Source organism: Oncorhynchus masou, chromosome 31 (genome assembly GCF_036934945.1).
Source record: "Oncorhynchus masou masou isolate Uvic2021 chromosome 31, UVic_Omas_1.1, whole genome shotgun sequence".
In the NCBI taxonomy this organism is placed as follows: Eukaryota; Metazoa; Chordata; class Actinopteri; order Salmoniformes; family Salmonidae; genus Oncorhynchus; species Oncorhynchus masou.
In genome coordinates, this window is record NC_088242.1 from 9,805,502 (window position 1) to 9,820,267 (window position 14,766).

Genomic DNA, 14,766 nt, shown 5'->3' on the forward strand with positions numbered 1-14,766 from the left:
TTTCTCCAGTATACCTGAGGGATGTCCTTTGTTCTCCTCTGTGATTGGTCATGTACGACTGTGTCCAAAATGGCATCCTGTTCGCTATAAATTAGCTTGTAGGCTCTCGTCCAAAGTAGTGCACTATATAGGGAATAGGGTTCCATTTGGGATGTAGAACCCTGACAGGTAGACAATCATCTGGTAATTACGCCCCTCATATACTAATTCATATTAAATAACTAATACGCCCCTCATGCACTAATTAGTGAGACTGACCCCACCTCCTCTTCGCTAATTAATCACACACACAGGTACAGACAGACACACACACACACATACAAACTCACACACACACACACACACACAAGAGATGTTGCTCTTCCTCACATAGGACGTGACACCCTTACACAAACAGCACCATATGTTCTAGATGGTGTTCTAGATATTTGCATTTCGTCACATGTTATTGTATTACACAGAATGGATAGAATTGTATTATTTTATCAACAATCTACATAAAATACTCTAATGTCAAAGTGGAAGAAAAATAATATATAATAAAATACAAAGATGTTTTGACTCAAATGTAGTCATTGCATAAATATTCCTCTCTCTGAGTTAGAATCCACTTTGGCAGCAATTACAGCTGTAAGTCTTCCTGGGTTAGTCTACACGAGCTTTACACACCTGGATTGTGCAATATTTACCTATTTACAGTTTGTTTTACAATCGCTAGGACCCATTTCTCAGTACATAGGTCACTTTTTCAAAATTCTTCTCACGGTGAGAACAACAGCAGTCTATGAGGACTAAACTGTGGATCATTTTTCATTTCTTTGGCACAAAATGTATTCAATGACTAATGACTTTCAAATTTCATGAATTCCTTTCTCACAGGCCAATTTACACATGTTTACATACTCTTTTCAAAACTGCTAAACTTAAGTTTAACATAACACAAATTTGAATAAGTTAAGACAGCAATTTCATACATTTCTACAGTAATACCGTATTGAAATATATTCAACATCTAAAAAATTAAATGCTATCGAAAGAATTAGTCCAACCTCGGTTGATTCCCATTGTAGCTGAACACCTACCCAGGTCTTTCAACACCTACAAAGTCTTTGAATTTCATTACCATCTATACAAAAGGGGACATTTTAGGAATAATGCTGTAGTGTAATGTAAACATGGACCCAGCCAGAGATGAAGAAGTGGCTGACAGAGGAAGAAGAGTGTCTTGTAGAGGGAGAGGAAGAGGAGTAAGAGATAGAGAAGTGGCTGACCGAGGAAGAAGACTGGCTGGGAGAGTGAGAGGAAGAGGAATAAGACAGAGAAGTGGCTGACAGAGGAAGAAGAGTGGCTGGGAGAGGGAGAGGAAGAGGAGTAAGAGATAGAGAAGTGGCTGACCGAGGAAGAAGAGTGGCTGGGAGAGGGAGAGGAAGAGGAGTAAGAGATAGAGAAGTGGCTGACAGAGGAAGAAGAGCGTCTTGGAGAGGAAGAGGAATAAGACAGAGAAGTGGCTGACAGAGGAAGAAGAGTGGCTGGGAGAGGGAGAGGAAGAGGAGTAAAGAGATAGAGAAGTGGCTGACAGAGTAAGAAGAGTGGTTGGGAGAGGGAGAGGAAGAGGAGTAAGACATAGAGAAGTGGCTGACAGAGGAAGAAGAGTGGCTGGGAGAGGGAGAGGAAGAGGAGTAAGAGATAGAGAAGTGGCTGACAGAGCAAGAAGAGCGTCTTGTAGAGGTAGAGGAAGAGGAATAAGACAGAGAAGTGGCTGACAGAGGAAGAAGAGCGTCTTGTAGAGGGAGAGGAAGAGGAGTAAGACATAGAGAAGTGGCTGACAGAGGAAGAAGAGCGTCTTGGAGAGGAAGAGGAATAAGACAGAGAAGTGGCTGACAGAGGAAGAAGAGTGGCTGGGAGAGGGAGAGGAAGAGGAGTAAGAGATAGAGAATTGGCTGACAGAGGAAGAAGAGTGGCTGGGAGAGGGAGAGGAAGAGGAGTAAGACATAGAGAAGTGGCTGACAGAGGAAGAAGAGCGTCTTGTAGAGGTAGAGGAAGAGGAATAAGACAGAGAAGTGGCTGACAGAGGAAGAAGAGTGGCTGGGAGAGGGAGAGGAAGAGGAGTAAGACATAGAGAAGTGGCTGACAGAGGAAGAAGAGCGTCTTGTAGAGGTAGAGGAAGAGGAATAAGACAGAGAAGTGGCTGACAGAGGAAGAAGAGTGGCTGGGAGAGGGAGAGGAAGAGGAGTAAGAGATAGAGAAGTGGCTGACAGAGGAAGAAGAGCGTCTTGGAGAGGTAGAGGAGTAAGAGATAGAGAAGTGGCTGACAGAGGAAGAAGAGCATCTTGTAGAGGGAGAGGAAGAGGATTAAGACAGAGAAGTGGCTGACAGAGGAGTACGCATGTGTGGTGGAAGAATACACAGGAAGATCAAGAGCTGTAGTCTCAGATGAGATTAGGGGCTGCTATATTGATCATGTAATAAATCATGGTCTATCAACTAGAGGCTGGTCTGAGAGTGCAGCCAAATCTGCAACGCTCAATAGTGGCATCTATTGTGAGAAATTTCCAGAAAACAACAGTTAAGTTGTGCATTCTGCAAGTTCATCTGACGGAACTGCACATTACAGAAGTAAATTAAGCAAAGCCTCCAAACCCACTTGTGTGTAATTGTTTTTGTATTTCTGCTTAGGACTCAACGGTTACCTCACACAGGTGGGAGAGGTAGGACTTTCACCGCTGTGCAGGGAACTGCAATCGTTGATATGGTCATAAGAAACAATGGCATAAAACTCACAGAGATTCAGGACAGAGAGTTGGCAGTGTCGTGTCTTTGGCATCATTCAACTGAAGACTGTTAGTTTATCAAATCAATTCTCTGTAATCGTTATCACGTGATTAACTTCTTTAAGGGGCAGTATTTTTACTACTGTATGGAAGGGTTGTTCCAGGTGAGCAAAGGGTTGCAGTGTGGTGAAATCAGCCAACGATTGTAATTGGGACAACGTGGCGTTTCACCACCTCCGTGAAGTCACAGAGCAGTATGCAGTCACAGAGCGGTATGAAGTCACAGAGCGGTATGCAGTCACAGAGCGGTATGCAGTCACAGAGCAGTATGCAGTCACAGAGCGGTATGAAGTCACAGAGCCGTATGCAGTCACAGAGCGGTATGCAGTCACAGAGCGGTATGCAGTCACAGAGCAGTATGCAGTCACAGAGCGATATGCAGTCACAGAGATGTATGCAGTCACAGAGCAGTATGCAGTCACAGAGCGATATGCAGTCACAGAGCGGTATGCAGTCACAGAGCAGTATGCAGTCACAGAGCGGTATGAAGTCACAGAGTGGTATGCAGTCACAGAGCGGTATGCAGTCACAGAGCGGTATGCAGTCACAGAGCGATATGCAGTCACAGAGCGATATGCAGTCACAGAGATGTATGCAGTCACAGAGCAGTATGCAGTCACAGAGCAGTATGCAGTCACAGAGCGATATGCAGTCACAGAGCGGTATGCAGTCACAGAGCAGTATGCAGTCACAGAGATGTATGCAGTCACAGAGCAGTATGCAGTCACAGAGCGGTATGCAGTCACAGAGCGGTATGCAGTCACAGAGCAGTATGCAGTCACAGAGCGGTATGCAGTCACAGAGCGATATGCAGTCACAGAGATGTATGCAGTCACAGAGCAGTATGCAGTCACAGAGCAGTATGCAGTCACAGAGCGATATGCAGTCACAGAGCGGTATGCAGTCACAGAGCAGTATGCAGTCACAGAGATGTATGCAGTCACAGAGCAGTATGCAGTCACAGAGCGGTATGCAGTCACAGAGCGGTATGCAGTCACAGAGCAGTATGCAGTCACAGAGATGTATGCAGTCACAGAGCAGTATGCAGTCACAGAGCGGTATGCAGTCACAGAGCAGTATGCAGTCACAGAGCGGTATGCAGTCACAGAGCGGTATGCAGTCACAGAGCAGTATGCAGCCCATCCCAGGATGGTGTCACTGTTCCTCATGGAGGGCGAAGGTTTATGACCACCATCCACATGATCAAATGTCCCTCCTGGACGCAATGAAGGCTGGATGCCTGGACATATCTGTAGAAGATTGCCAGGGATGGACCAGGCATGCCAAAATATTCTTTCCTAGGTTTTATTGCCCAAGAGAACTTAAGATGAGATGTGAGTGAGAACCTGTGGCCAAATGCAGAAGACTGGGTTTACTAGCATTGCGACTGTATCTGTATCGGTAGATGGGGTTGTCGTGTCTTTGGCATCATTAAACTGAAGACTTGTTTATCAAACAACTCTCTGTAATTATTATTACGCGATTAAGCTGATTCATTTTGTAACTGTAATTAACTAGGAAGTTGGGACACCAAGGAAAATATTCAGATTATAAAGTTATACATTTCCTAATATACTTTTCAGATATTTGAATATCTGATCACTTAGTCTTCTAATTAATTAATTATTATTGGTTGGAGTGATAGGGGGAGTGAGGTGTGATAGGAGTGAGAGGGGGAGTGAGATGAGGAGTGAGAGGAGGTGAAAGAGGTGTGAGTGGAGGAGTAAGATGAGGAGTGAGATGAGGAGTGAGAGTGGGAGTGAGAGGGAGAGAGAGGAGGAGTGAGATGAGGAGTGAGAGGAGAAGTGAGAGGAGGTGTGAGAGGTGTGAGAGGTGTGAGTGGAGGAGTGAGATGGGGAGTGAGAGGAGAAGTGAGTGGAGGAGTGAGAGGAAGTGTAAGAGGGGCAGTGAGTGAGAGGAGGAGGGGAGGAGTAAGAGGGGCAGTGAGTGGAGGAGTGGGAGGAGGATTGAGAGGATCTGGTGCTTCTGTCACCAACCAAGGAGGGCCTACAGCAGCACCTAAATCTTCTGCACAGGTTCTGTCAGGCCTGGGCCCTGCCAGTAAATCTCAGTAATACCAAAATAATGGTGTTCCAAAAAAGGTCCAGTCACCAGGACCACAAATACAAATTAATCTAGACACTGTTGCCCTAGAGCACACAAAAAACTATACATACCTTGGCCTAAACATCAGCGCCACAGTTAACTTCCACAAAGCTGTGAACGATCTGAGAGACAAGGCAAGAAGGGCATTCTATGCCATCAAAAGGAACATAAATTTCAACATACCAATTAGGATCTGGATAGAAATACTTGAATCAGTTATAGTACCCATTGCCCTTAGTAGTTGTGAGGTCTGGGGTCCGCTCACCAACCAAGACTTCACAAAATGGGACAAACACCAAATTGAGACTCTGCATACAGAATTCTGCAAAAATATCCTCCGTGATCAACGTAAAACACCAAATAATGCACGCAGAGCAGAATTAGGCCGATACCCACTAATTATCAAAATCCAGAAAAGAGCTGTTAAATTCTACAAACACCTAAAAAGAAGAGATTCCCAAACCTTCCACAACAAAGCCATCACCTACAGAGAAATGAACCTGGAAAAGAGTCCCCTAAGCAAGCTGGTCCTGGGGCTCTGTTCACAAACACAAACACACCCCACAGAGCTCCAGGTCAGCAGCACAATTAGACCCAACCAAATCATGAGAAAACAAAAAGATAATTACTTGACACATTGGAAAGAATTAACAAAAAAACAGAGCAAACTAGAATGCTATTTGGCCCTAAACAGAGAGTACACAGTGGCAGAATACCTGTCCACTGTGACTGACCCAAACTTAAGGAAAGCTTTGACTATGTTCAGACTTAGTGAGCATAGCCTTGCTATTGAGAAAGGCAGCCGTAGACAGACATGGCTCTCAAGAGAAGACAGGCTATGTGCACACTGCCCACAAAATGAGGTTGAAACTGAGCTGCACTTCCTAACCTCCTGTCCAATGTATGACCATATTAGAGACACATATTTCCCTCAGATTACACAGATCCACAAAGAATTCGAAAACAAATCCAATTTTGATAAACTCCCATACCTACTGGGTGAAATTCCACAGTGTGCCATCACAGCAGCAAGATTGGTGACCTGTTGCCACAAGAAAAGGGCAACCAGTGAAGAACAAACACCATTGTAAATACAACCCATATTTATTCTTATTTATTTTCCCTTGCGTTCTTTAACCATTTGTACTTTGTTACAACACGGTATATATATATATATATACATATATGTGTGTATAATATGACATTTGTAATGCCTTTATTGTTTAGAAATGTCTGTATGTGTAATGTTTACTGTTAACTATATTGTATATTTCACTTTTGTATATTATCTACCTCACTTGCTTTGGCAATGTTAACACATGTTTCCCATGCCAATAAAGCCACTTGAATTGAATTGAATTTTAAGAGGGGCAGTGAGAGGAGGAGTGAGAGGAGGAGTAAGAGGGGCAGTGAGAGGAGGAGTGAGAGGAGGAGTAAGAGGGGCAGTGAGAGGAGGAGTGAGAGGAGGAGTAAGAGGGGCAGTGAGAGGAGGAGTGAGAGGAGGAGTGAGATGGGGAGTGAGAGAGGAGTAAGAGGAGGAGTGAGAGGAGGAGTAAGAGGGGCAGTCAGAGGAGGAGTGAGAGGAGGAGTGAGAGGAAGAGTGAGAGGAGGAGTAAGAGGGGCAGTGAGAGGAGGAATGAGAGGAGGAGTGAGAGGAGGAGTAAGAGGGGCAGTGAGAGGAGGAATGAGAGGAGGAGTGAGAGGAGGAGTGAGATGGGGAGTGAGATGAAGAGTGAGAGGAGTAAGAGGGGCAGTGAGAGGAGGAGTGAGAGGAAGAGTGAGAGGGAGGAGTAAGATGGGCAGTGAGAGGAGGAGTGAGAGGAGGAGTGAGAGGGGCAGTGAGAGGAGGAGTGAGAGGAGGAGTGAGATGGGGAGTGAGAGGAAGAGTGAGATGGGGAGTGAGAGGAGAAGTGAGTGGAGGAGTGAGAGGAGGAGTAAGAGGGGCAGTGAGAGGAGGAGTGAGAGGAGGAGTGAGAGGAGGAGTGAGAAGAGGAGTGAGTGGAGGAGTGAGATGGGGAATGAGAGGAGGAGTAAGAGGGGCATTGAGAGGAGGAGTGAGAGGAGGATTGGGACACACAGTAAGGGAACAGCAGGAAGAGGAGGACAGAACAACAAAGCCAGGACTGATAGAGGATGATAGAACAGGAGAGCCAGGACTGATAGAGGATGATACAACAGGAGAGCCAGGGCTGATAGGGGATGATAGAACAGGAGAGCCAGGACTGATAGAGGATGATAGAACAGGAGAGCCAGGACTGATAGAGGATGATAGAACAGGAGAGCCAGGACTGGTAGTGGAGAGGAGGAGGGATACAGCTAGTGGAGGACAGAGATAACAGCTTGTTTCTCTGTGACAGGTACACAGGTGTCAGCCTTAGCAGGTGTTTAACCATGGAGATACAGCAACCTGGTAATGAGAGAGAGAGAACCGCAGGGAAGAGAGAGAGAAAGAGAGAGAGAATGACAGAGGCAGATGGGAAGAATGTGAGAAATATAAGGAGAGAAAGAGTGAGAGAGTGAGAGTGAGAGAGAGAGGGATAGAGGTGTAGAGAGAGAGAGAGAGATAGAGGTGTAGAGAGAGAGAGAGAGGTGAGAGAGAGAGGAATAGAGGTGTAGAGAGAAAGAGAGAGAGAGAGAGAGAGATAGAGGTGTAGAGAGAGAGAGAGAGAGAGAGAGGTGTAGAGAGAGAGAGAGAGAGAAAGAGGTGTAGAGAGAGAGAGAGAGAGAGAGAGATAGAGGTGTAGAGAGAGAGTGAGAGAGAGAGAGAGAGAGATGTAGAGAGAGATAGAGAGAGATAGAGGTAAATATAGGAAGAAAAAGTGAGAGGGGGTAATTAAAAAAATTAAATTAAAACGTTTTTTAATTTCACCTTTATTTAACCAGGTAGGCTAGTTGAGAACACCTTTATTTACCAGGTAGGCTAGTTGAGAACACCTTTATTTAACCAGGTAGGCCAGTTGAGAACCCCTTTATTTAACCAGGTAGGCCAGTTGAGAACAAGTTCTCATTTACAACTGCGACCTGGCCACGATAAAGCGTAGCAATTCGACACATACAACAACACAGTTACACAAGGAAAAAACAAAACATAGTCAATAATACAGTAGAACAAAAGAAAACAAAACGTTGATATACAGTGATTGCAAATGAGGTAAGATGAGGGAGTACAATGCAATAAATAGGCCATGGTGGCGAAGTAATTACAATATAGCAATTAAAACACTGGACTGGTAGATGTGCAGAAGAGGAATGTGCAAGTAGAGATACTGGGGTGCAAAGGAGCAAGATAAATACATAAATAAATAAATACATTATGGGGATGAGGTAGGTAGATAGATGGGCTGTTTACAGATGGACTATGTACAGGTGCAGTGATCTGTGAGCTGCCCTGACAGCTGGTGCTTAACCTCTTACACTTATGGTGGCGCTATTTCATTTTTGGAAGAAAAACGTTCCCGTTTTAAACAGGATATTTTGTCACAAAAAGATGCTCGACTATGCATATAATTGCTTCTGTTCGAAAGAAAACACTCTGACGTGTCCAGAAATACAAATATCTTCTCTGTGCGTGCCCTTTAACGTGAGCTTCAGGCAAAACCAAGATGACTTGGCATCCAGGAAATGACAAGGATTTTGAGGCTCTGTCTTTCATGATCTCCTTATATGGCTGTGAACGCAAGAGGAATGAGTCTGCCCTTTCTGTCGTTTCCCCAAGGTGTCTGCAGCATTGTGACGTATTTGTAGGCAGATCGTTGGAAGATTGACCATAAGAGACCACATTTACCACGTGTCCGCCCGGTGTCCTGCGCCGAAATTGGTGCGCAAAAGTCACCTGCCAATATTTTTGCATGGGGCACAGAGAGAGAAGCAAGCTTCCACGAACTGCATGTCAATGAAGAGATATGTGAAAAAACACCTTGAGGATTGATTCCAAACAACGTTTGCCATGTTTCGGTCGATATTATGTAGTTAATCCGGAAAAGTTTCACGTTGTAGGTGACTGCATTTCGGTTCATTTCGGTAGCCAGGCGCAATGTAGAAAACGGAACGATTTCTCCTACACACAGACACTTTCAGGAAACACTGCGCATTTGGTATGTGGCTGGGAGTCTCCTCATTGAAAACATCAGAAGCTCTTCAAAGGTAAATGATTTTATTTATTTGGTTATCTGGCTTTTGTGAAAATGTTGCGTGCTAAATGCTACACAAAATGCTATGCTAGCTTTGCATACTCTTACACAAATTAGTCAATTTCTATGGTTCAAAAGCATATTTTGAAAATCTGAGATGACAGTGTTGTTAAGAAAAGGCTAAGCTTGAGAGCAAACGCATTATTTTAAGTGACAAAATGGATGTCACTGTGATAAACTGTGATAAACTGCATCCACTTTGTTGAGTAGAGTGTTGGAGGCAATTTTATAGATGACATCACCGAAGTCGAGGATTGGAAGGATGGTCAGTTTTACGAGGGCATGTTTGGCAGCATGAGTGCAGGATGCATAGGACCTTGAGCGTGGCTGAGGCGGAGAAGATATCGTTTAGGACCTTGAGTGTGGCTGATGTGCACCCATGACCAGCTCTGAAACCAGATTGCGTAGCGGAGAAGGTATGGTGGGATTCGAAATGGTCGGTAATCTGTTTATTATCTTGGCTTGCGAAGACCTTAGAAAGACAGGGTAGGATAGATATGGGTCTGTAGCAGTTTGGGTCTAGAGTGTCTCCCTCTTTGAAGAGGAGGATGACCGCGGCAGATTTCCAATCTTTGGAAATCTCAGACGATACAAAAGAGAGGTTGAACAGGCAAGTAATAGGGGTTGCAACAATTACGGCAGATCATTTTTAGAAAGAGAGGGTCCAGATTGTCTAGCCCGGCTGATATGTAGGGGTCCAGATTTTGCAGCTCTTTCAGAACATCATCTATCTGGATTTGGGTAAAGGAAAAATGGTGGGGGCTTTGGCGGGTTACTGTGGAGGATGCCGGGCAGTTGACCGGGGTAGGGGTAGCCATGTGGAAAGCATGGCCAGTCGTAGGGAAATGCTTATTGAAATTCTCAATTATAGTGGATGTATCAGTGGTGACAGCGTTTCCTAGCCTCAGAGCAGTGGGCAGCTGGGAGGAGGTGCTCTTATTCTTCATGGACTTTACTGTGTCCCATAACTTTTTTGAGTTAGTACTACAGGATGCAAATTTCTGTTTGAAAAAGATAGCCTTAGCTTTCCTAACTGCCTGTGTATATTTGTTACTAACTTCCCTGAAAAGTTGCATATCACGGGGAAGGTTCAATGCTAATGCAGAAAGCCACAGGATGTTTCTGTGCTGGTTCAGGACAGTCAGGTCTGGAGAGAACCAGGGACTATATCTATTCCTAGTTCTACAATTTTTGAACGGGGCATGCTTATTTAAGATGGTGAGGAAGGCACTTCTAAAGAATAGCTAGGCATCATCTACTGACGGGAATGTCAATGTCATTCCAGGATACCCCGGCCAGATCAATTAGAAAGGCCCGCTTGCAGAAGTGTTTTAGGGAGCGTTTGACAGTGATGAGTGGTGGTCGTTTGGTCGCAGACCCATTAGGATGCAAGCATTGAGGCAGTGATCGCTGAGATCTTGATTGAAAACAGCAGAGGTGTATTTGGAGGGCGAGTTAGTTAGGGTGACATCTATGAGGGTGCCCGTGTTTACGGATTTGGAGTTGTACCTGGTAGGTTCATTGATAATTTGTGTGAGATTGAGGGCATCAAGCTTGGATTGCAGAACGGCCGGGGTGTTAATGCAACAGCTGTTTCAGATTTGTAAATTTTTTTACAGAAAAAGTACACCATGCTATAATCTGAGTACGCCGCTCAGAGACCAAAACAACCCAAACAGATATCCACTATGTTGTGGAGTCAACAGATGTCAGAAATAGCATTACAAATATTCACATACCTTTGATGATCTTCATCAGAATGCACTCCCAGGAATCCCAGTTTCACAATAAATGTTTGTTTTGTTCGATAAAGTCCATAATTTATGTCCAAATACCTCCTTTTTGTTCACGCATTTAGCCCAGTATTCCAAAATCATGACGCGTGATCACTAGGAGCAGACAAAAAGTTCCATTACAATCCGTAGAAACATGTCAAACGAAGTATAGTATAAATCTTTAGGATGTTTTTAACATACATCTTCAATAATGTCCACAACGGGGGAATTCCTTTGTCTACAGAAATGCAATGGAACTCAAGCTAAGTCTTACGTGAACACGCGTCACCAGCTCGTGGCTCTCTGGCAGACCTCTGACTCATTCCCCTCTCATTCTCCCCCACTTCACAGTAGAAGCCTGAAACAAGGTTCTAAAGACTGTTGACATCTAGTGGAAGCCTTAGGATGTGCAAGTTGACCCCATAGACAATGTGTATTCGATAGGCCAAGAGTTGAAAAACTACAAACCTCAGATTTCCCACTTCCTGGTACTCACATACATCATTCAAACCGTTTTAGAAACTTCAGAGTGTTTTCCATCCATATCTACTAATAATACGCATATATTAGCAACTGGGCCTGATTAGCACACAGTTTACTCTGGGCACCTTATTCATCCAAGCTACTCAATACTGCCCCCAGCCCAAATAAGTTAATGCGCTTGAACCAATCAGTTGTGTTGTGATGAGTAGGGGTGGTATACAGAAGATACCTCTATTTGGTAAAAGACAAGGTCTATATTTTTTATGCAAGAACAGCTTCTTCAAGTGCAGTCTCAAAAAAACATAATGCGCTATGATCAAACTGGCTCGCATGAGGACCACCTCAGGAAAGGAAGACCCAGAGTCCTCTGCTGTAGAGGATAAGTTCATTCACACAGTGCTTTTAACATACAGCGTTTTCAACTTAAATATTTGACACACAACTACATTGTGCATATAGTAGTATAGTAATTATTATTAATAGTAATTATTATTCATCATGTCCTTATTTGGGATGAGAAAAAACTGCGGGGCCTTGACCTTGAGTCATGGATTTGAACACATCTGTTCTGTGGATAGGAGGAAAGTGGGCTACATTGTGTTTCAGTAGCGAGAATCTAACATGGTGTAAATTAAACAAGAAGAAACATAATGCCAATGCATTTTTCTGTAGCATTTTGTATATACAGTGCCTTGCGAAAGTATTCGGCCCCCTTGAACTTTGCGACCTTTTGCCCAATTTTTCAGTTTTTGACTTGTTAAAAAAGTTTGAAATATCCAATAAATGTCATTCCACTTCATGATTGTGTCCCACTTGTTGTTGATTATTCACAAAAAAATACAGTTTTATATCTTTATGTTTGAAGCCTGAAATGTGGCAAAAGGTTGCAAAGTTCAAGGGGGCCGAATACTTTCGCAAGGCACTGTGTATATATATATATATATATATATATATATATATATATGAATGTGATGTTATTTCAATGGACCAAAAATGTGATTTTCTTTCAAAAAACAAGGACATTTCTAAGTGACCCCAAATGTTTTGAATGGTGGTGTATATATATATATATATATATATATATATATATATATATATATACACCATATATATACTGTATATACACCACCGTTCAAAACATTTGGGGTCACTTAGAAATGTCCTTGTTTTTGAAAGAAAATCACATTTTTGGTCCAATAAAATAACATCACTGTCACGACTTCTGCCGAAGTCGTTGCCTCTCCTTGTTCGGGCGTTGCTCGGCGTTCAACGTCACCGGTCTTCTAGCCATCATTGATCCATTTTTCATTTTCCATTGGTTTTGTCTTGTCTTCCCACACACCTGGTTTCAATCCAATTCATTACCTGTTGAGTATTTAACCCTCTGTTTCCCCTCATGTATTTGTCAGAGATTGTTTTATTGTCAGTGTAGTTTTATGTTGTACAGGTGCGCGTCGGGTTCTCGTACCCATGTTTGTTTATGTATGTAACTTTTAGTGTTATGGAGCATGTTACTTTATTAAAAGACTCCATTTTACACTCTGTTTGACTCTCCTGTGCCTGACTTCCCTGCCACCTATACACCTATGCCTGACAATCACATTCATCAGAAATACAGTGTAGAAGTTGTAAATTACCATTGTAGTTGGAAACGACTGATCTTTTACATCACGTAGGCTTACAGATGCCCATTATCAGTAACCATCACTCCTGTGTTCCAATGAAATGGTTGTAGCCAGACGGAAGCCTCTCCTCATTAAAAGGCATGACAGTCCGCTTGGAGTTTGCCAAAAGCCACCTAAAGACTCTCAGACCACGAGAAACAAGATTCTCTGGTCTGATGAAACCAAGATTGAACTCTTTGGCCTGAATGTCAAGTGCCACGTCTGGAGGAAACCTGACACCATCACTACAGTGAGGCATGGTGTTGGCAGCATCATGCTGTGGTGTTGTGAAACGAGTCAGGACTGGGAGACTAGTCAGGTTTGAGGCAAAGATGAATGCATCAAAGTGCAGAGAGATCCTTGATGAAAACCTGCTCCAGAGTGCTCAGGACCTCAGACTGGGGGCGAAGGTTCACCTTCCAACAGGACAATGACACTAAGCACACAGCCAAGACAATGCAGGAGTGGATTTGGGACAAGCCTCTGAATGTCCTTGATTAGCCCAGCCAGACCCCGGTCTTGAACTCGATCGAACATTATGGAGAGACCTGAAAACAGAGGAGCAGCAACGCTCACCATCCAACCTGCCTGAGAAGAATGTGAAAAACACCCCAAACACAGGTTTGCCATGCTTGTAGCATCATACCGCAAGAAGATTCGAGGCTGTAATCTTCAACAAAGTAGAGGTTCTAAATACTTATGTAAATGTGATATTTCTTTTTTTTTGTATAGATTTGCAAAATGTACTAAAACCCTGGTTTTGATTTGTCATTATGGGTTAGTGTGTGTAGATTGATGAGGAAAACTAATTTTAGAATAATGCTGTAACAAAATGTGGAAAAAGTCAAGGGGTTGAAATACTTTCCGAATGCATTGTATTTACGGTACACTATATATATATATATATATCGCTCCCCCCCCTCTCTCTCTCTCTCTCTCTCTCTATCTCTCTCAATCTCTATCTCTCTCAATCTCAATCTCAATCTCAATCTCTCTCAATCTCTATCTCTCGCTCTCTCTCTTTCTCTCCCTCTCTCTCTCTCTCCCTCTCGCTCTCTCTCTCTCTTTCTCTTTTTCTGTTTTTCTCTTCATCTCTCGCTCTCGCTCGCTCGCTCTCTCTCTCTCTCTCTCTCTTTCTATCTTTGTTTTTTTCTCTCTTTCTGTTTTTCTCTTCATCTCTATCTCTCTTTCTCTCTACAGTGGCAAGAATAAGTATGTGAACCTTTTGGAATTAGCTGGATGTCTGCATAAATTGGTCATCAAATTTGATCTGATCTTCATCTAAGTCACAACAACAGACAATCATAGTATGCTTCAACTAATAACATTTTTCTTGTCTATATTGAATACATAATTTAAAAACATTCACAGTGTAGGATGGAAAAAGCATGTGAACCCCTAGACTAATGACTTCTCCAAAAGCTAATTGGAGTCAGGTGTCTGCTAACCTGGAGTCCAATCAATGAGATGAGATCGGAGATGTTTGTTAGAGCGGCCTTGCCCTATAAAAAAGCACTCATGATATGTGAGTTTGCTATTCCCAAGATGCATTGCCTGATGTGATCCATGCGTCAACAAAAGAGATCTCAGAAGACTTAAGCTTAAGAAATGTTGCATAAAGCCTTGATGTTCATCAGTCCACGGTAAGACAAATTGTCTATTGCACTGTTGTTACTCTCTCTAGGAGTGGCCATCCTGCAAAGATGACTGCAAGAGC